General features: G+C 45.0%; 1 protein-coding gene across 1 annotated transcript in view; it reads right to left on the bottom strand.

The window, feature by feature from the left end:
• LARGE2 (LARGE xylosyl- and glucuronyltransferase 2) overlaps nt 1-19,058 on the bottom strand; it is a 94,697-nt gene extending 75,639 nt beyond the window's left edge. Inside the window, exon 1 of the mRNA XM_089686771.1 lies at nt 18,887-19,058. The gene's annotated coding sequence lies outside the window, so the exon portion shown is untranslated. The remainder of the gene's footprint in view (nt 1-18,886) is intronic.
• Nucleotides 19,059-20,535: the final 1,477 nt, after the last annotated feature.

The following is a 20,535-nucleotide window of genomic DNA, read 5'->3' as shown; positions in this document are numbered from 1 at the left end:
ATGCAGAGAGCAGCAGTGACTGGTCTTGTTACAAGAAGCTCTTGAAGAAGCTGTTTCCATGCAGCAGCTCTCTTCTTTCATGCAGCAGCTGCATCCCATATGGTGGTTGTAAAGGCTCAATGTTTTTTTACCTTCATGCATTCTATACATGAAAGTACAAAACCTCCTGTGTGTGGCAGTCCCACCTAACACTTACCTGAGCCCTTCTTGTTCCAGCGAAGTCCATGAGAGCCTCAGTTCTCCGGAGCCTCACACCCCTGATTGGCTGAGGCAGCAGTGGGAGTCATTGGCTCCTGCTGCTGTCAATCACAGCCAGTGAACCAACCAGGAGAGGGGGGCAGGGCCGAGCCTCTGTGTGTGAATGGACATGCAGAGCCATGGCTCAGGAGTGCACCTGCTCGGGTGCCCTCATAGCAAGCTGCTTGCTGTGGGGAGGCACCAACAGGAGGGAGGGGCCAGGAGTGCTGGTGGGGGACCCGAGAAGGAGGATCCGGGCTGCTCTGTGAAAAACTACTGCACACAGCAGGTAAGTATGACATGTTTGTTATTACAAAATTAAAAAGCCCCCACAAGACTTTAGTGTCACTTTAATGGACCACCTGTGCATCCACATGCGGGTAAATACAGCCCTTGCACAGGAGAACGCTGTAGTACACTCATGTACATGGAACATAGAAAAAAAAAAAAATCACAAGAAGTAGCTAAGAACTTAAATGATAAAGAAAAAAAAAAGTTTTGACTTTAGTTTTTTTTTTTTTTTTTAGTTTCGGATAGTGGAGAGGATTTAAATCACCTGTCAGTACTGCTGTCTGTCCCCGTTAGGGAGATCCCTGTTTACCATGATCAAGGAAAGTAAATTCCAAATTTTGGATTGTCCGCAGAAAAATAATAGAAGGGAAATCTTCCAATGAGGACACTAGTTCTGGTAGCTTGTGGGGCCCCAAGGAATTCCCTTAACCACTTCCTGTCCGGACACTTTCACCCCCTTCCTGTCCAGGGCAATTTTCAGCTTTCAGCGCTATCACACTTTGAATGACAATTGCGCGGTCATGCAACACTGTACCCATATGAATTTTTTACCATTTTTTTGAGACAGATAAAGCTTTATTTTGGTGGTATTTATTCACCGCTGGGAATTTTATTTTTTTTGCTATGTAAATGAAAATGTCCAAAAATTTTGAAAAAAAGTGTTTTTCTTATAAAATTTTGCAAATAAATAATCTTTCTTCATAAATCTTGGCCGAAATGTATTCCGTTATCTTTTAGTAAAAAAAACAATAAGCCAAATTAGTTTATAACCCAAAATTATAATTTTTAAACATTTTTATATTATTTATGTTTTTTTTTTTTAAATACTGTTACCCTAGCAGTACAGTGTCACCATGGTGACATTGTACTACTTGTGGGGGGTGATGAAGATTTTTTTTTTTTTTTTTACAGTGATTGCTTTTACACCCATATAAGATGTAAAAGCAATCATTTCTCTTTCTCTCTGTCTGCATTCTTGCAGCCATGGAGAAATACTGAGTGAGCTGTGATTGCTCACAGCTTGTCACATGGTACAAGGCTGTAGTGAATAGCCTTGTACCATGTGACCTCTGATCATTCACAGATTTCACATGTAGTAAGCAATGATGTCACAAGTGACATCTTGCTTACTACTTTGCATGTGATCACTGATTGGCCTATCAGTGATCACATGATCAGGACCTCATACAGAGGTCCCGTCCGATGATCGGTGTTTCACTGTGTCCGGAGGACACAGGATCACGGTGCTGCGCGCTCCCAGGGAGCGCGCATAGCTAGAAATGGCAGGTGCCGTTTATGAACGGCAACCCGCCCCTGGAGTGCCACCGTCCTGCCGTTTATAAACAGCAGGCGGACAGCAAGTGGTTAAAAAAAGTAGGGCTTCCCCCCCCCCCCTATTTATACTTACCTAGGTAAATGCTGCATCAGTCCCCCTCCGGCTCTAAGGGGGAGAACACAGCGATCACATGAGTCACCGCTGTCCGCTCTGGGACACAGATGGCGAAAATGAAAAAAAATAAAATCTGACATGGGTGATAACCCTCCCTTGCGCTACCCAAAATGGGAAAAAAAATTGACTATACCGTTCTACTTAAAACAATTTATGTATTATAATGGGGGAGCACCACTTACATTTTCCAAAAAAAGAAAAGAAAAAAAAAAAAACCTGTACTGCTTTACAGGGCTCTGAGGAAGAGGTTGTGTCCTCGAAACGCGTTAGACAGTTGGTCATCCAGGGTTCCATCGTATGGACTCAGATGTTGTTTGGATCATACATCTTGTTCAGTTTGACATGCCTGTGTTTTTATGTCTATTGTAAGTATGATACTTTGTTTCTTCAATAAATATTTTAAACGATAATGCACTAGGTCGGTGCGCCCTTTTTCTGTTTCTCCATTTGCATCGACTGCTTTACAGATTACAAGGAGCAGAGCAGACTGCTACACTAACGAATCCTCTTCATTATTCCAATATTTGTATTTATTTTTTTAAATCCAAACAACTTTTATTGTCAAGACAATAAAAAAAAATGGAACGGTGCTTACAGAATCTACAATGAAGTTACTGCAACACCAGGATTACACATAAATAAAAACAAATGAGGATATCAGATCCTGTAATAGACGGAATAACAGAAATACTAACCAATCAAAACAGAGAACATCGGAATCCATGGCCACCAATATTTAACCTACTGGACTATGGCAAGGGCTGGACACACACAGAAGCTAAAATTTGAATTTCAGGATTTGCCACCAAGTTACAATTTCTAGTAAACTGCCTTGCATCAAAACAAGAACATTGTATCTTTAACCTCCTTGGCGGTGTTCCCGAGTGTAGCTCGGGGTAGAATTTCTATACCAAGAACGGTAACCCCGAGCTACACTCGGGCTTACCATGCAGCGTTCTCTGGGGGTCCCTGCAGCACTTACCTTGTCCTTCGCTCCCACGATGGGTCCCCTGCAGTGTCCCCGTCCATCTCCTCCGGCGGATGCCGGCATCTGGCTTCCGTGTTCCAGTCCCCGTGACGTCGGAACGTTCGGGCGGCGGAACCGGCGGGAAATTTGAAATTTTTAAAAAAATGACATTTTTGCTGTCATTGCTGTTTCACTGCATTTCACATACATTTTGTCCCCACTGCTTTGTCCTGTGCCCTGCCTGCATTTTGACTGTTCTTTCTGCCTGGAAACTTAGAAAAGTCCATGGCGGCCAAAAAGCGTCCCTTTACGTCAAAAGCGGTTTTAGAACAGCGATAGTAAATCAGAACCACTTGCAGAATTGAGTGATAATGATTCGTGGGGAAATTCATCATCAGACACTGAAAACGATTTTGCGACTTTGCTCAGCGATGTGCGAATTTGCCTCTGTATTTCAAATTTCAGTGTTTTTGGTTTGATTATATTATTGAATTAAATTTATTATTATATTATTATTTTTTATGATTATTTATTAAATTATAATTTATGATTTCGTGTTTCAAGTTTTATCATATCCGGAATGTTTAATAGACTCTTTTTCGGTTAGATTTCAGTGAGTTATTCCTAAAAATTACAGCCTACAATAAAAAACTACATATTTCCATGCAAAAAAATGGTACCGCTTTCAGCACAAAATTCCTGACATGATCATACCGCCAGGGAGGTTAAAGAAGAAAAAAAATAAAAAAAGGAAGAAGAGGTTATTAGTTTCCTATTAGCACTCCCTTCACATGTTCAGAGCACTGACAGCAATCATATCTGTCTTGACAAGTTTAGTTTAACTGTCCACCACCTAAAATAAACACCATAACAAAACGCCAACAGCAAGCTACCAAAGCACACACAGCTTGCTAAATATTTGCTCCGATCAGCAGGTAGGAGTACAGGCCGGAGGGGGATCTCGCTGTCACCTGCGTGTCACCATATACACAGCATTATCCCTGGCAGCTGTGCTCACACTGCACAATGGTCAGAGACAGACAGAGCCCAGCAGGAGTACACTGCAGGCAAAGGAGGCCAGGGGTTAAAGGTGAGGTGTCAGAGAGATGCTCGGCCTGATCAATACCCACATTCCATCCACTTAAAAACAATGACGTCTGCCGCTACCAAACCTGCAAATACTCCGAGTGCAAAAAAAAAAAAAAAAAAAAATAGTGCTGCAAGCAGGAAGAAGCTTAGAAAGACATTAAATGAGTCCCTTATTGACATATCAGTCCACGGTTATCACCCAGCTGTAATTTATAGGAGTGTGTAATTGTGGTCCCTAGAGATCAGGGTCAGTTTGGGTTTAAAACATTTCACATTAAGCAGAAAAAAGCATGTCCATGAGCTACAGCTGCATTCTTTTCTTTTTTTTTAAAACATGTAAAAAAAAAAGTAAATATAGTTTAAAAATTGTTAAAAAAAAAAAAAAAAAAAAGTAGAACAAGTACAATTTATGGAAGAAAAAAAATAAATCCGCAAAGCTTGCAAAGTGTGCAATGACCTGTATGAGAAGATGAGCTCCTGAGCTGTATGTATGGATTACAGCCTGGGAGTAGGATGAAAGGTCTTAGGCTCACTATACCCCCAATGGAACAAAGACAGAAAAAATAATCTGGCAGGGGTTTCAACACACACACACACACACACACACACACACACACACACACACACACACACACACACACACACACACACACACACACACTTTAAAACAGTCCATAAATTCATACTGGGGTGTCAATGTTCAGAAAATAAAAATACTTCCCCCTTCGCCCCCCCAAACACAAAGCACCACAACGCATGGTAGTGCATTACCTGGGTGTAAGCATGTGTCTGCAATGCATATATATTGCCTTAAGTGATTGCGGTTTTTAAAAAAATTACATTTTAAGACTTTAAAAACCTGTTTATACTTGCCTGCTCTGGGCTATGTAATTTCACAGAGAGGCCCTGCTCGGGTTCCCCATTGGCACAACTGGCTCCTCCTCTTTTTGGTGTGCCACAATAGGAAACCGTTTCCCATCATGGCACACCTGCGTGCCTAATCCCGAGCCTTGCTGCCTTTGTCCATTGACACAGGCAGCGAGGCTCGACCCCACCCCCTCATCGCAAGTTTTGAATGACAGCAGCAGGAACCAATGGCTCCCGCTGCTGTAAGCAAAGCCTGTGAGAGCGGGAAGAAGCGAGAGCCATTGCAGATGGGCACAGCATTGGCTCAAGTAAGGGCTCAGGTAAGTATAAGGGGGGGGTGGAAGGTGATGCTTTAACCTAAACTTTTTTTTTTTAACCCTAAAGTGACTGTAAACCCTCACTTTGTAAAACAACCCATTCAGTTTAAGGAATGACAAAACATTTGTGCATACATATAAAAAAACATTATATTCTGTTTTCGGATGCCTTTGAGCTGGAGGAGGAGAAACCGCAGCACACTGATGTTCCCAGTGAATGTCTGAGGGGTGAGGGTGTCAAGACAGGTCTGATCATTGGAGGAGAGCACACCAAGTTCCCAGCACAGCTACAGAATCTGACCACAATGTGCTCTCATGCCTAGTGTGGTCAGTTTTTAACAGGCAAGCAGAGTGATTGGCAGGAACAGCAGGAAGCGCTCCTAGATTGTAAGCTCTAACGAGCAGGGCCCTCTGTTTCCTCTTGTACCAAATTGCATTGTAACTGTAATGTCTACCTTCATTTTGTAAAGAGCTGGGCAAACTGTTGGTGCTATATAAATCCTGTATAATATAATAATACTACAAAGAGAACGGGGCTGGGGGGAGAGGAGTGTCAATACCTGATTCATACTATTCTGCCTGATGCTCTTTGCCAAAGGGCAGCTCCACCTGCACTTCCCCTGGCCATGCCTGTGCACCTGAGATCTCCGCTCCTTCTCTCTGCCATGGCATGGATCGTATTATGGGTGTCCAGGGCTGGACCAGTTTACTGAAGTTAGAGGAGCAGGACTGCGGTATGACAGGGGCCCCCAGCGCCTGCCATCTGCAGAGGGTTCTGCGCTGATTGGATTTCCAACATTTATTTCAGGTACTTATATAGCGCCGTCAATTTACACAGCACTTTACATATATATTGTACATTCACATCAGTCCCTAACCCTCAAGGGGCATACAATCTAAGGTCCCTAACTCACATTCATACATACACATACTAGGGCCAATTTATACAGGAGCCAATTCACCTACCAGCATGTCTTTGGAGTGTGGGAGGAAACCAGAGCACCTGGAGGAAACCCACGTAAGCACAGGGAGAACATGCAAACGTCATGCAGGAGGTGCCATGGTCAGGAATCTAACCCATGACCCATTTACTGCAAGGCAGACGTGCCAACCACTAAGCCACTGTGCCTCCCAAATTTCATATATTAAAGCCATTGGGGTTGATTTACTAAAGCTGAAACACACAGAATCTGGTGCAGCTGTGCCTGGGAGCCAATCAGCTTCTAACCTCAGCTTGTTCAGTTAAGCTTTGACAATAAAACCTGAAAGCTGATTGGTTTCTATGCAGAGCTGCACCAGATTCTGCACTCTAGTTTTAGTAAATTTCCTTCTCTTTGTCCTGACAGGGGGACTGCGTCCCGCCAGCCATTTGGTCATGCCCCTTCAACAGAAGCCAGCCGTTCAGCCGGCTTCTGGCCAAATAGAAGGGGTTTTGTTGTTGAAAATAAAGCTTTGTTAGTTAAAAAACAAACATAAAAAAAAAAAAAAAAAAAAAAAAAACCTGGCTCCTAACTTTTTTAGCTGGCTCCTAGATTCAAAGCAAATTTGTCAAGCCCTGCATTAAAGGTAAATAAAGTTTAGGATTTGGACCCACTTGAATGCACTAGGGTGTATTGTACAGGTTCTCGCAATGCTAAGGTGTAAAGCCAGCTTTTGTTTTACCAAAATTATGTAATGTGAGGGCTAGCCTGAGCAGTCCATTCTAGTGCGGACCAGGGGTGGACTGACAACTCATGGGGCCCCCGGGCAATAGGTGATCATGGGGCCCGTGTACTTGCCCAAACTCAAAAAAGCCTATGAAAAAGCTACCAGGGGCATCTCATGGGGCCCCTACTGACCCCGGGCCCTCGGGCAGTGCCCGAGTTTCCAAATGGTCAGTCCGCCCCTGGTGCGGACCAAAAAAGGGTCCTGCACGTTTATGGTGCGGGTGCAGTGTGATTAGAGCCATACAAAATGTATGGCTCCAATCGCAGCGCACACAAATCGCATGTGATTTGTACAGGAATGCAGTGCGGTTCCTGTGCGAATCACATGAGATGTACCGAACCGCATATATGCGAACCCAGGCTTAAAGAGAAAGATGCAAAGTGACAAAAAAAAAAAAAAAAAATATCAGCTTCTGAAAGTGCTTGAAAAACTGAGGACTTAATATCACTTTAAAAACTATAGAACACCTCCCCCCACGTTATGGAGACGAGGGAGAAGGTAGATGATCTATAGTCTTAAGTCCTCATGCACACGGGGCGTTTTTACAGCGGCTGTTTGTGGCTTTTGACATTTTTTTTTCTACAGCCAGTAAACCCCCCAGCATGTTATCCTATGCGTTCGATGCACACAGACTATAATCAACGTTTTTTGGCTGGGACCTGTTTTTTTTTTCAGCTAAAAAAAAAATGACTAGTAGGATTCTAGGAGGAGTTTAGCTGTAAAAACGCTCTAAGGCAAACTGGCGTTTTTGGCCTTTTTTTGACCAAAAAAAACTTTTTTCGACCACAAAAAACCTTTTTTCATGGTAAAAAAAAACGCTAAAAAACGCAAACGCTCAAAACCGCTAATGCAAAAACACTAAAAAAAAAAAAAAACAAACTACACAGCTAACATAACCAGCGTTATCAGAGCGCCCCGTGTTCGTGGAACTTAATACAATTACTGTCTATGGATGACAACACCCTTCCACCATAAACACAGTACAGTGAGTGTTGTCACCAGAGGACAAGAAGTGTATTACAGGATCGGGCACAGCAGTTTCAGCAACTCTGCTCTTAGCTACAAGCCTACAGGGCACTTATACCCCCTTCCTGCCCAGGCCAATTTCCAGCTCTGTCACACTTTGAATGACAATTGCGCGGTCATGCAACACAGTACCCATATGAAATTTGTATCATGTTTTTGTGACAGATAGAGCTTTATTTTGATGGTATTTAATCACCTCTGGGATTTTTTCTTAAAACAAACCAAAATCCACAGAAAATTTTGAACAAAACAAAATGTTTTTTTCTTAGTTTTTGTTATAAAATTTTGTAAATAAGTGATTTTTCTCCTTCACTGATGTGCGCTAATGAGGCTGCAGTGATGAGCACAGATAGGCTGCACTGATGGACACCGATAGGTGGCACTGATGAGGAGGCACTGGTAGGTGGCACTGATGGGCATTGACAGGCATCACTGATACATGGCACCGTTAGGCGGCACTGACAGGCTCTGATGGGTGACATTGAAAGGCAGCTCAGATGTGCACTGGTAGGCACTGATATGTGGCATTGATGTGGCACTGATGGGCATGGGCACAAGGCACTGACGGACACTGACAGGTGGCGCTGCTGGGGCTACACTGATCATCAGGGCACACTGATCATCAGTGCCCTGATGATCAGCGTACATGTCCCCTCTGCGGAAAGCCGATTACCAGCTCTCCTCTGTCAGCGTGACAGCTCGAGAGGAGAGAAATTCCGATAACCGGCATTTCCCTGTTTACATGTGATCAGCTGTGATTGGACACAGCTGATCACATGACCGAGCCGACATCTTCGGCTCTTTCCGTGGATCAGTAATCCGCTGTGTCCAAGGGACGCAGCGCACCGCCGATCGCCACGTAGCGCGCTCCCTGAGCCACGCATGCGCGGTAAGAATGGGAGAACGTCATATGACGTCCTCCCAGGACGAGAGAACCACCTTGTGTCCATCATATTACTATATGGCGGGCGGGAGGCGATTAAAGAAACTGAAACCACAGGGAGCATCATGGAGGAGCTTGGGAAGGTCTCCTCCTGGAGCAGAATTAACCTGTCAGATGTGAAGAAGAGATAAGTCTACAAGGCAGGCACCTCCTTAGACTTGACTCATTTATTTATTTATTTCAGGTACTTATATAGCGCCGTCAATTTACGCAGCGCTTTACATATATATTGTACATTCACATCAGTCATGGCATGCATGCAGTTTTTACAAAGTAGCTGAATTCCTAGAATCCAGCTTTAGGATGTCCTTGCGACATAACCAGTCCAGAGTTTTCAGGTGCATTACGATCACAATATTATAAAGAATTACACTCCATGAATCCACATCCACTCAGGCCCTTGGTCACACTGCTCCTACGTCTGTCACCCTCAAGTATAGAAAGACAGATGGTCCTGAAGGCTGACCTCACATCCCACAGCAACCAGGAAAATCCAGGGATATACATAGAGATGCCCAAATATACCTCGCTGTGGTCACTGATCTCTGAACTTCTCAGCCACTTAACACTTGACATTCTGCAGAAAGCTACGTGATCGTGTAACTGAGCATTCGGTTACACGGTGCTGTCCAATCAGGAGCCTGGTCCATGCATCCCGGCACCGGACATCCTGCGTCTACAGGGCTCGCTGGCATCAGACTTATTTTAAGACGTTTAGCGAGACTAAATATAAAGCACGAGTTGGTACGGGTTACACGTTTTAATAACATTCGTGGATACAAAAAAAAAAAAATAATTAAAAAGGGTCATTGCACCCAAAACAGACACTTCAGCTTTGGTCAGATGCTGGACAGATAAAGGACCTGACAGCTTCTTCTATCTCTCAGGAACGCAACTTCAGCGTTCCTGATCTGCACACATGATCAACATCTAGGGAAAAGCTGCGCCTGCTGGATTTGGATTCATTTTAATAGTCTGGAGAATGTAATAGGAGGAGCCGGGACACAGAGGTGGGCGGGAACAGAGTCAGGAATCATAGCAGGGGAATCTCCATGTTGGAGTATCAAAGGCATACAAGATGTTCACCTCCTAAAAAGTTCCTGTTTTGCAGTCCCTTTAACCACTTCCAGTCCTGACACTTTCACCCCCTTCCTGTCCAGGCCAATTTTCAGCTTTCAGCGCTATCAAACTTTGAATGACAATTGCGCGGTCATGCAACACTGTACCCATATGAATTTTTTAGCATTTTTTTGAGACAGAGAAAGCTTTATTTTGGTGGTATTTTTATTTTTTTTGCTATGTAAATTAAAAAGTCCAAAAATTTTGAAAAAAAAGTGTTTTTCTTATAAAATTTTGCAAATAAATAGTATTTCATCATAAATCTTGGCCAAAATATATTCCGTTATATTTTTAGTAAAAAAAAAAAAAATAATCCAAATTAGTTTATAACCAAAAATTATAATTTTTAAACATTTTTTATATATATATTTTTTTTTTACATAATGTCACCCTATAGGGGGTGATGAAGAATTTTTTTTTTTTATTTTACACCGATTGCTTTTACACCCATAAAGGCTGTAAAAGCAATCATTTCTCCTTCTCTCTGGCTGCATTCTTGCAGCCATTGAGAACTACTGTCTGAGCTGTGATTGGTCACAGCTTGTCACATGGTACAAGGCTGTTGTGAATAGCCTTGTACCATGTGACCTCTGTGATCATTCACAGATTTCAGACGTAGTAAGCAATGATGTCACAAGTGACATCTTGCTTACTACTCTGCATGTGATCACGGATTGGCCAATCAGTGATCACATGATCGGGACCTTGTACAGAGGTCCAGTTCGACGATTGGTGTTCCACTGTGTCCTCCGGACACAGTGGGCACCAGATCGCGGTGCTGCGCGCTCCCAGGGAGCGCGCACAAGTAGGGTGCGGGGAGGCCGTTTATAAACGGCCACCCGACCCTGCACTGCCACCGTCTGGCCGTTTATATACAACGGCCGGACGGGAGGTGGTTAAAGTGGAAAACCACCCAAAAAAAAAAAATCAGCAGCTACAAAAACTGTAGCTGTTGACTTTTAAAATACAGACACTTACCTGTCCCTCGGTCCAGCGGTGTCCTCACCACGGCTGGTTTCTCTCCCTGGTATCTTCAGTGTGGGCACCCGGCTGTGACAGCTTGCGGTTTCACAGCCGGGTGCCCACTGCACATGTGCAAGAAGTGCTATGCTTTGTAAATGGCCCCGTAGTCTTCTGGGACCTGTCGCATGTCCCAGAAGACTACGGGGAGGGAAGGAGGAGGACAACTTCTGCTTCTGATCACCTAGGCGATCGCAGTGGAAGTGGGAGCGAGTACCTGTCAAATTTGAGTACCCGCTCCGCAAAAGGAGCCAATCCTCAATGGGGAGCGGAGGACAAAGCATTAAAGCGGAACTTCCCCTTTTGGGTGGAGCTCCGCTTTAACTTCAATATTTTCTAAATCGCTTACCCAGATTAAAGTGGAATTAAACCTCTACACACACACAAAAAAAAAGAAACAAAAAAAAAAAACGAAAGAAATGGGTCGCAGGAGCTTTTAGCCATAACATGATAGTATGTACCCCCATCATAGCAGACCTACCTGGCTAGTGATCCCCTCCAGCGCTGCACTCATAGGTCACGGATGCCGCCATCTTCTCCCCGTCTCCCTTACAGGGTTTCCACTCTTCGGCTGCTTGGTTGGACAGGCTGTGATGACGTCACTCCCATGCATGTGCACATCAAATGTATGCTGGATGCACACATGCAACTTATTGTACACAAATGGTCGCAGAGAGAAGGGTTCATGAGAGAAAAGACCTATAGTCTCTTTAGTCATAAAAATTCTACATATAAAAGTCAGAGAAGTCATCTTGTGAATTCTTTCCCCAACGCTTTATTTCCCATCTCCCAGTTGCGCTCCCGTCTTGTCACATGCGTGTAGACCAGGCGTCGGCACTTGACACCTTTCTGCTAGCATACAATGCGCTTGGCCCACCCACCACCCTGACAAAAGCACACTTGGCTCAAAATGTCAACTACCCCTGATGTAGAAGTGGCTGCTGGAGATCAGCAGTACTGATATGTACAACAGAGTCAGGGAACGGGAGTGAGTGACTATAATAGAGAATAAAACATGGCAGTTGTTTATTAAACATAGCGCTTTAGCAACTAACTGGCATCCAGTCAGGGTCGTAATCTACTTTATAGCAGAATTTCAATCAATTAAAGTGACTGTAAAGGCTCAGATTCTTTTTTTTTTTTTTATTATTATAACAAACATTTTATATCTACCTAATCCCATTGCACAGAGAGGCCCCGAACCTCCCTTTCTGGGGTACCTTGCCGGCGCTCTTGGCTCCTACTCTTCTCCATGTGCCACCACAAGAAGCAGCTTTTCATGGGGGCACACCCCCGAGCCAGCCTGTGTGCGTCCATATACTCATGCAGTGCAGCTCGGCCCTTCCCTCCACTCTCTCAGGATTTGACTGACAGCAGCAGGATCCAATAGGTCCCGTTGCTGCCTCTCTGTCCTGTGGATGCAGGGAGAGAGACGAGAGCGCTGCTAGAAATTGGCACAACACTGGATCAGGTGAGTGTCCTGGCTTTAGAGCCAAACCCCCCCCCCCACCACATGGGGAAGAGAAAGATTAGTCCATTTAAACATAGAATTTAAAAAGCAACTTCAGTCCAAAGCTGTTGCCTGCAGTACTTCTTTCCCACCAATAGATGTCCTCAGTTTTCTTGAATGAATGACAATCAGTATCATCCAAACCATGTCTTCCAAGTCCCGGCTGTCATGGCCCCGCCTTCCCGAGTTTAAACACAACCTACACTTCTGCTTTAACCCTTCTTCAGCCTGAGTCCTCATGCACACGGGGCGTTTTTACAGCAGCTGTTTTTGGCTTTTGACATTTTTTCGACAGCCAGCATGTTATCCTATGTGTCCATGCACACACAGACTATAATCAGCATTTTTTGGCTGGGATGTTTTTTGGCTGGAAAAAACCTCCAGAACTAGTGGGTTTCTAGAGGAGTTTTTTTAGCTGTAAAACGCTCTCCAAAAGCTGAAAAACGCAGCAAAAGTAAATTGTGGCAAGCCAGTGTTGGACCAAAAAAAAAAAAAAAAAAAAAAAAAACACATCAAAGCGCTAATACAAAACCGCTAGAAAACTCAAGTTTTTAATGTGACTTTACACAAAACGTCCCATGGAGCCTGAAGGATTAAAACTTTTTGTTTTCCCATATAGGTCTACTGATCCCTTGAAGCCTCACGCACACTAGGCGGTATAAAAACGCCAGTAACGTTCGCTGTAGAATGCCTGCATTTTTGCATTAGGGTTTTTTTGGCAAACCTATACTCCCACAAAAGCTTGAGGCTCAAAAACGCTCATAAAAGCCAGATAGCCACTTTTTTTTTAGCATTTTAGTGTTTTTGCAGCGGAAAAACTCCTATTAAAATGCAGTAGCTCTGGGATTTTTTTCCCCATCCTGAAAACACCCCTGCCAAAAAATGCTGATAAAAGCCTATGTGTGCATGGACACATAGGAGAACATGCTGGGGAGTTCACTGGCTGTAGAAAAACATAATAATAAAAAAAAAACAAAAAAACACGATGCCCAAAACAGCAGCAGTAAAAATGCCCAGTGTGCGTGAGGCCTCAAGAGGTAATCATTTAGACAGGAGAGAGCGCAGACATTATTTCTGAAAGACAAAATGGAAGTTTTCTTTTTTTGTGCTAAACCACAAATGAGCATTTAGTGTAGAACTTCCCACCGGAGTGCAAAGGCCACCCAAGCTAAGAAAAGCCACGAAAACCACAGAGCGTCTGCAAATAGAGCTTCTCAGTGCAGGCGCCGGATTGTCAGCTTCTCTTCCCAGACATGAGTATTGTACTGTGCTGCCAGTGACAAGCTGCTCCCCCATGTCACCTGTCATCTTCTAAGCCTGACTGCCTTAAAAATACCATGCTACATTACCAGTGAATAAGTAACCGCCATCATCTCGGCACTGTGAGATCACACACCATCAACAAGCACAGGGTGCCAGTGATGGCTAAACAGAACAGCGTGACTTCTCATAGACATGATGGCCAACGGGCAGCACAGTCGCTAAGTGGTTAGCACTTCTGCCCGGCAGTACTAGGGGTCGTTGGTTCAAATCCCAACCATGAGACCACCTGCCTGGAGTTTGCATGTTCTCCTGCATGTTGCCTGCATGGGTTTCCTCCGGGTACTCCGGTTTCCTCCCACACTCCAAAGTCATGCTGGTAGGTGAATTGGCTCCTGTCTAAATTGTCCCTAGTATGTGTATGTATGAATGTGAGTTAGAGATCTTAGATTGTACGCCCCTTGAGGGTTAGGGACTGATGTGAATGTACAATATATATGTAAAGTGCTGCTTAAATTGATGGCGCTATATAAGTACCTGAAATAAATAATAATAATAACTGCTTGGGGAAACTACAAATCCCAGCAATCATAATTAAACTGTATTCTTAAAGCACAACAACAGACAGACACTGAGGGCTTGGGCACACTATGGGGCTCAATAGCCTATTTTTAATCCCCCACAACCCTGCGGTCAGAGGGGGCTGTATACCTGCTGCAAAAATGATCCTCCCAGTGGGTTTTGCCAGAAATACTGCTTTTCAGCGCAACCCAGTTACACGAATGGGACCGCGCTGCAAATGTATGCAGTGCACACGGATGCGACGGGTAGTGCAGGCAGACAGGAGGGGACATATCTACCGCACACTGCTTTTCAAAGGGGCGGCACGGTCTGTAAACAAGCCCTAAATGGCTGGCTTCCTTGGCCGAGGTCTCTCTGCCTTCTGAACCTTAAGGCCCTCTTCACACTTTGCGTTTCCTGAACAAATGACAAAACGCACAGGAAACCTATTTTGCTGCGCAATTTTTGGAAAAGCACAGAAAACGCACAGTACTTTCCTCGCCCTGTGACAGCGTGAGGAAAGTGCAGCTGATAACCGGCAACTGTATTTACCCGCTGATCTGCTGTGTCATTGAACACAGCTGATCACGTGGTAAAAGGCAGCGGTGATTGGCTGTTTACCGTATCACGTGATCAGCTGTGTCCGTAGGATGCAGTGATCACTGGTGGCGCGCAGGGGGGGGGGGGGGGGTCTGGAATGACATCCATGGACATCGCCCCAGAACTAGACAACTGCGCTGTAGCCGTCCTTCGACCTATAGTGCGGTTGGGAACTGGTTAAGGACTGATGGGCTCCTCCAGGCACACCTTCCCTTAAAGCGGAGTTCCAGTGAAAAAAAAAGTCAGCAGCTACAAAAACTGTAGCGTCTGACTTTTAAAAAACGGACACCTGTCCCTTGATCCCGACAACTTTCGATTGCCTAGGTCGGGTGTCGGCAACCCGCGGCTCCAGAGCCGCATGCGGCTCTTTTTCATCTTTGCTGCGGCTCCGGAGCACACTGCCCACCAGGTGACAGGCAATAGGGTTTCAGTGGTCGGCAAGCCGCGGATCGCAAGCCACATGCGGCTCTTCTGTGTGCCGGGCGCCCGCTCCCCTCCCTCCTTTCGGGCGGCCGCCTCAAAAGTCAGGACTCTTTTAATCCGGCCCGCGGAGCGTGGAACATTAGCTGTCAGGATGTAGGCGGGGCAGCCAGGATGTAGGCGGGGCAGCGTGACGAACTCCTCTCACAGTCCGCCCTGAAGACCGGAACACAGCGCGGGAACACAGCGAGAGGAACGCGCGGAGCAAAGGTAAGTGAATTGAGACAATATGGGGAATTAATTACTATAGGGGGGATGAATTACTATATGGGGGATGAATTACTATATGGAGGATTAATTACTATGGGGGATGAATTACTATATGGGGGATGAATTACTATGGAGGATGAATTACTATATGGGGGATGAATTACTATATGGGGGATGAATTACTATATGGGGGATGAATTACTATATGGGGGATGAATTACTATATGGGGGATGAATTACTATATGGGGGATGAATTACTATATGGGGGATGAATTACTATATGGGGGATGAAGATAACTGCACGATCCTGTATATAGCATTAAGGTAAGAAACAATATATGCAGTGTCGGATTTGTTTTAAATGTTGCAATGGTTTTGCGGCTCCCAGTCTTTTTTTTCCCTTCGGAAACGGGTCCAAGTGGCTCTTTATGTCTTAAAAGTTGCAGACCCCTGGCCTAGGTGATAGCCAGAAGTCTGGTGCTGTCCTGTGTCCTTGGCAGATGTGGGTCAGCCCTTCCCAGTTCATGAACACTTCCACCATATGGAGAAGAGGCGAGGGGAGGTGTTCTGTAGTCCTAACATGCTTCCCGTGCTTGGGAGAAATTGTATGGTTGTCACCACATTAGAAGATGAGGAGGGAAATCTTTAAAGTGGAACAGAATAAATATCTTAAAAAAAAAAAAAAAAAAGCCAATAAACGTGATCATGTATTAAACATTGTCCGCACACAAAGACTGGAAACAAATCCATGCCAAGGCTTTCCAGGCCTCCTCGTGTATGGAGCGAAGAGTTCCTCTGACTTGAAGAAGGCCGAGTACCGGCACCAGAGGTCTGCACGGCTCTCAGCTACGGAGGGGAAGTGCTTTCATTTTATAGGAGTGCCGGATAATTGCCATTCACTGTGCGGGGGAAGAATTGAGTGGGAAGTGGAATTTAATTTGCCAATCCAAAATTATTCAGCATGCAATTAATCTCTTCGTACTCCTGACCACGGTGAATTGTTTCGTTCTGGGTAAGGCTATTAAAAAATACAGGGGGCCACACAAAACCAGCTTACACAGAGGTGAGGTGGAGGGGCCCACATGACGACAGACAGGCGGGTGATCTTTGTAACTCCACGATATTCCTCCAGGTCTCCTGCCATCAGGTCCGGGCCCCCCGCCGCCACCATAATAAGACCAATCAGAGGAATAGTGTGCGGCCCGATTACTACATCTACATACTGATCCACCCCAACGATGCATCTGGACGTGGAGTAAACGCTCATGTACCATTACACTGATTGAGATATATAGATAGATAGATAGATATTTACTTATATACACACACAACGCCAGCACATTCTGATCCAACGTCTCTCTACACACATACAATTTAATCTGTGTATTTTATACCCCGTCCCCCCAATGAACTACTTTCTGAACGTCTCCGCTTGCTGCTCTCCATTACACTGAAGGGCCTATGGTGGAGAACACAGTGCTGAGCTTAACACCCTCCACACCCTTTCACCAAAATACAGTCCTGTAACAGTCTCCATACATCTCTTCATATAATCTCCAAATGCAAATACACAAAATGTACACATTGCACTCACATCCTACATATACACCATCCCCCCCCCCCCCTATGGACTGCTTAACTGTACTCCATACAATGTTCAAACATTGCTCCTCCACCACACATGACACCTCACCCCATATACTTCTTTCCTGTCTACACAATGGGCCAATCACACCACTAATATGCCGAACTCCCAAAACACTTATATTCAACCTATACTGTACCCCGGTATACTGCCCCATCACATACTGTACCCCAATATACTGTCCCATCACATACTGTACCCCGGTATACTGTCCCATCACATACTGTACCCCGGTATACTGCCCCATCACATACTGTACCCCGGTATACTGTCCCATCACATACTGTACCCCGGTATACTGCCCCATCACATACTGTACCCCGGTATACTGCCCCATCACATACTGTACCCCGGTATACTGCCCCATCACATACTGTACCCCGGTATACTGCCCCATCACATACTGTACCCCGGTATACTGCCCCATCACATACTGTACCCCAATATACTGTCCCATCACATACTGTATCCCGGTATACTGTCCCATCACATACTGTACCCCAATATACTGTCCCATCACATACTGTATCCCGGTATACTGTGCCATCACATACTGTACCCCAATATACTGTCCCATCACATACTGTATCCCGGTATACTGTGCCATCATATAGTGTACCCCAACATACTGTCCCATCACATAGTGTATCCCGGTATACTGTCCCATCACATAGTGTATCCCGGTATACTGTCCCATCACATAGTGTACCCCGGTATACTGTCCCATCACATAGTGTACCCCAACATACTGTCCCATCACATAGTGTACCCCAACATACTGTCCCATCACATAGTGTACCCCAACATACTGTCCCATCACATAGTGTACCCCAACATACTGTCCCATCACATAGTGTACCCCAACATACTGTCCCATCACATAGTGTACCCCAACATACTGTCCCATCACATAGTGTACCCCAACATACTGTCTCATCACATATTGTACCCCAACATACTGCCCATCATATAGTGTACCCCAACATACTGTCCCATCACATACTGTACCCCAACATACTGCCCCATCATATAGTGTACCACAAAAATAGAGCTTCTTTAACCTCATCATATAATGTAGTTATAAACTGCCTCATGTCCCTGATTGCCTTCAACATTCCACCCCATATCTCCCACATACTATGTCCCCATACACCCCCCCCCCCCCCCCAATGTCCTCATACTCTGTACCCCCCATACCCCCCCCCATGTCCTCATACTCTGTACCCCCCATACCCTCATACTCTGTACCCCCCATACCCCCCATGTCCTCATACTCTGTACCCCCCATACCCCCCCCATGTCCTCATACTCTGTACCCCCCATACACCCCCCATGACTCATACTCTGTACCCCCCATGTCCTCATACTCTGTACCCCCCATATACCCCCCCATGACTCATACTCTGTACCCCCCATGTCCTCATACTCTGTACCCCCCATATACCCCCCCCCATGACTCATACTCTGTACCCCCCATATACCCACTTATGACTCATACTCTGTACCCCCCATGTCCTCATACTCTGCACCCCCTCCCATGTCCAGCACAGACATCCTCCCCCCTGTATCAGTGTCAGTCCTCTTACCTCTGTGTCTCTCCCCCGCTCACACACTGTTCCCCATCTGCTCTCTCTGGGTCCACCGGCTCCGGTGTTGGATTCTCTCTCCCTCTCCCAGCCCGGTGCCCGGTCTCTACCATACAGCTGATTCCCAATCGATGTTCCCGGCTTTCGCTTCACCTTCCTGAATCCAGACCAGATGAAGTGAAAGTGACACGCATGCGCGCCTCGCTCTCATTGTTCCCCGGACTTTGGCCTGTCAATCTGAGGAAGGGGCGTGGGGTTGCTGTGGGTTATCTCTCCTCTTAAAGGGGACATTACTGGAACAGAAGCTCCAGGCTGTGAAGTCTGGGGTCTTGGTGCAGCAAACACGGGTCCTGTCTGTTTATTGTAACCATAACAACCCAGTGATACAAATGATTTCATAATGGAAGGTTTTTGGATTCTGATTGGTTGCCATGGGTTACGGCACATTGCATGGATGAACAGTAGGTAGCCGTGATGAGGGCGTAGCTGGGCTGGTTATCATGTCATGGAGGCCGACCTTGCTGACCTTCCTTTATGAACATACTAGTTGTCACGGTACTCCTCGGAACGGTCATGTAGCAAGTGAAGTCATAAGCCCTGATCTGCATGTGTCCTGATTCCACGAGCCAGAAATATGTGAATCCAAAGGATCAGCAAACCAGCCAGGCAACACGCATTTCCAGAAGCAGGCCAGCAATGTACAGGTTTCCTTAACATGCTTTGTAATTCATGGAAACCTGTCCAGTGAAGGATATGTCAGGTGACTTCTATGCCGCAAAATGCTAGCTGCCTGGCTCTCATGCAGACCCGTCAGCTTCAGCGTTTACTGAGACACTACCTGAAACTACAGATGAGAGTCAGAGAAAAGTCAGAAATCCTTGTCTGACGTCACTGGCTGCATGCTTGGCTGAATCAAAACTTTATGAACACCAGAGGCACCCAGGTAACTAGCATTTTCAGAAGAAAAAACAAAGAGACAGAACTATAATATACAAGTGTGAACTCTGGGCAAAACCAGGCATGTGAGGTTCGTGTTCCTTCCTAATCGAAATTCGGACAAATTTTTCGTTATTCAGATATATCGGAATTTTGAATGACAATAATAATGAATGTACACAAATCCTCCAAAATAAACGAAATTCACCCAAAAATAACATTCAAATTTGGAAATGAATATGAATGTAAACACATTGCAGTTCGGGTGAAAAATTAATCACACGCATTCAAATTAAAAAAAAAAAAATCTAATTCGAATGCTGATTAAAATTTTCCCAATCTAGTCGGTTGAATTTGGAAAATTCGGATCAAATTTGCAAATGAATAACGAAACTAAACAAATTCCGAAAATTAATTTAACCAATTTGATGAAACAAAATGAGTTAATTAACAGATTGAATCGAAACAAATGCTTTCTTCCTGCACATATCTATTTTGTATAGATTACAGGAAGGTTATAACCCAGATAGTTTTTTTTTTTGCCATGTATGTCCCATTGGGGAGATTTCCCTTCACTTCCTGTCCCATTGGGGAGATTTCCCTTTACTTCCTGTCCCATTGGGGAGATTTCCCTTTACTTCCTGTCCCATTGGGGAGATTTCCCTTCACTTCCTGTCCCTTTGGGAAGATTTCCCTTTACTTCCTGTCCCATT

This window comes from Staurois parvus, unplaced genomic scaffold, assembly GCF_062004578.1.
Source record: "Staurois parvus isolate SC_StPar_1 unplaced genomic scaffold, SC_StPar_1.0 ptg000410l, whole genome shotgun sequence".
NCBI classification, from domain to species: Eukaryota; Metazoa; Chordata; class Amphibia; order Anura; family Ranidae; genus Staurois; species Staurois parvus.
This window is presented reverse-complemented; position numbering and strand designations above follow the sequence as displayed.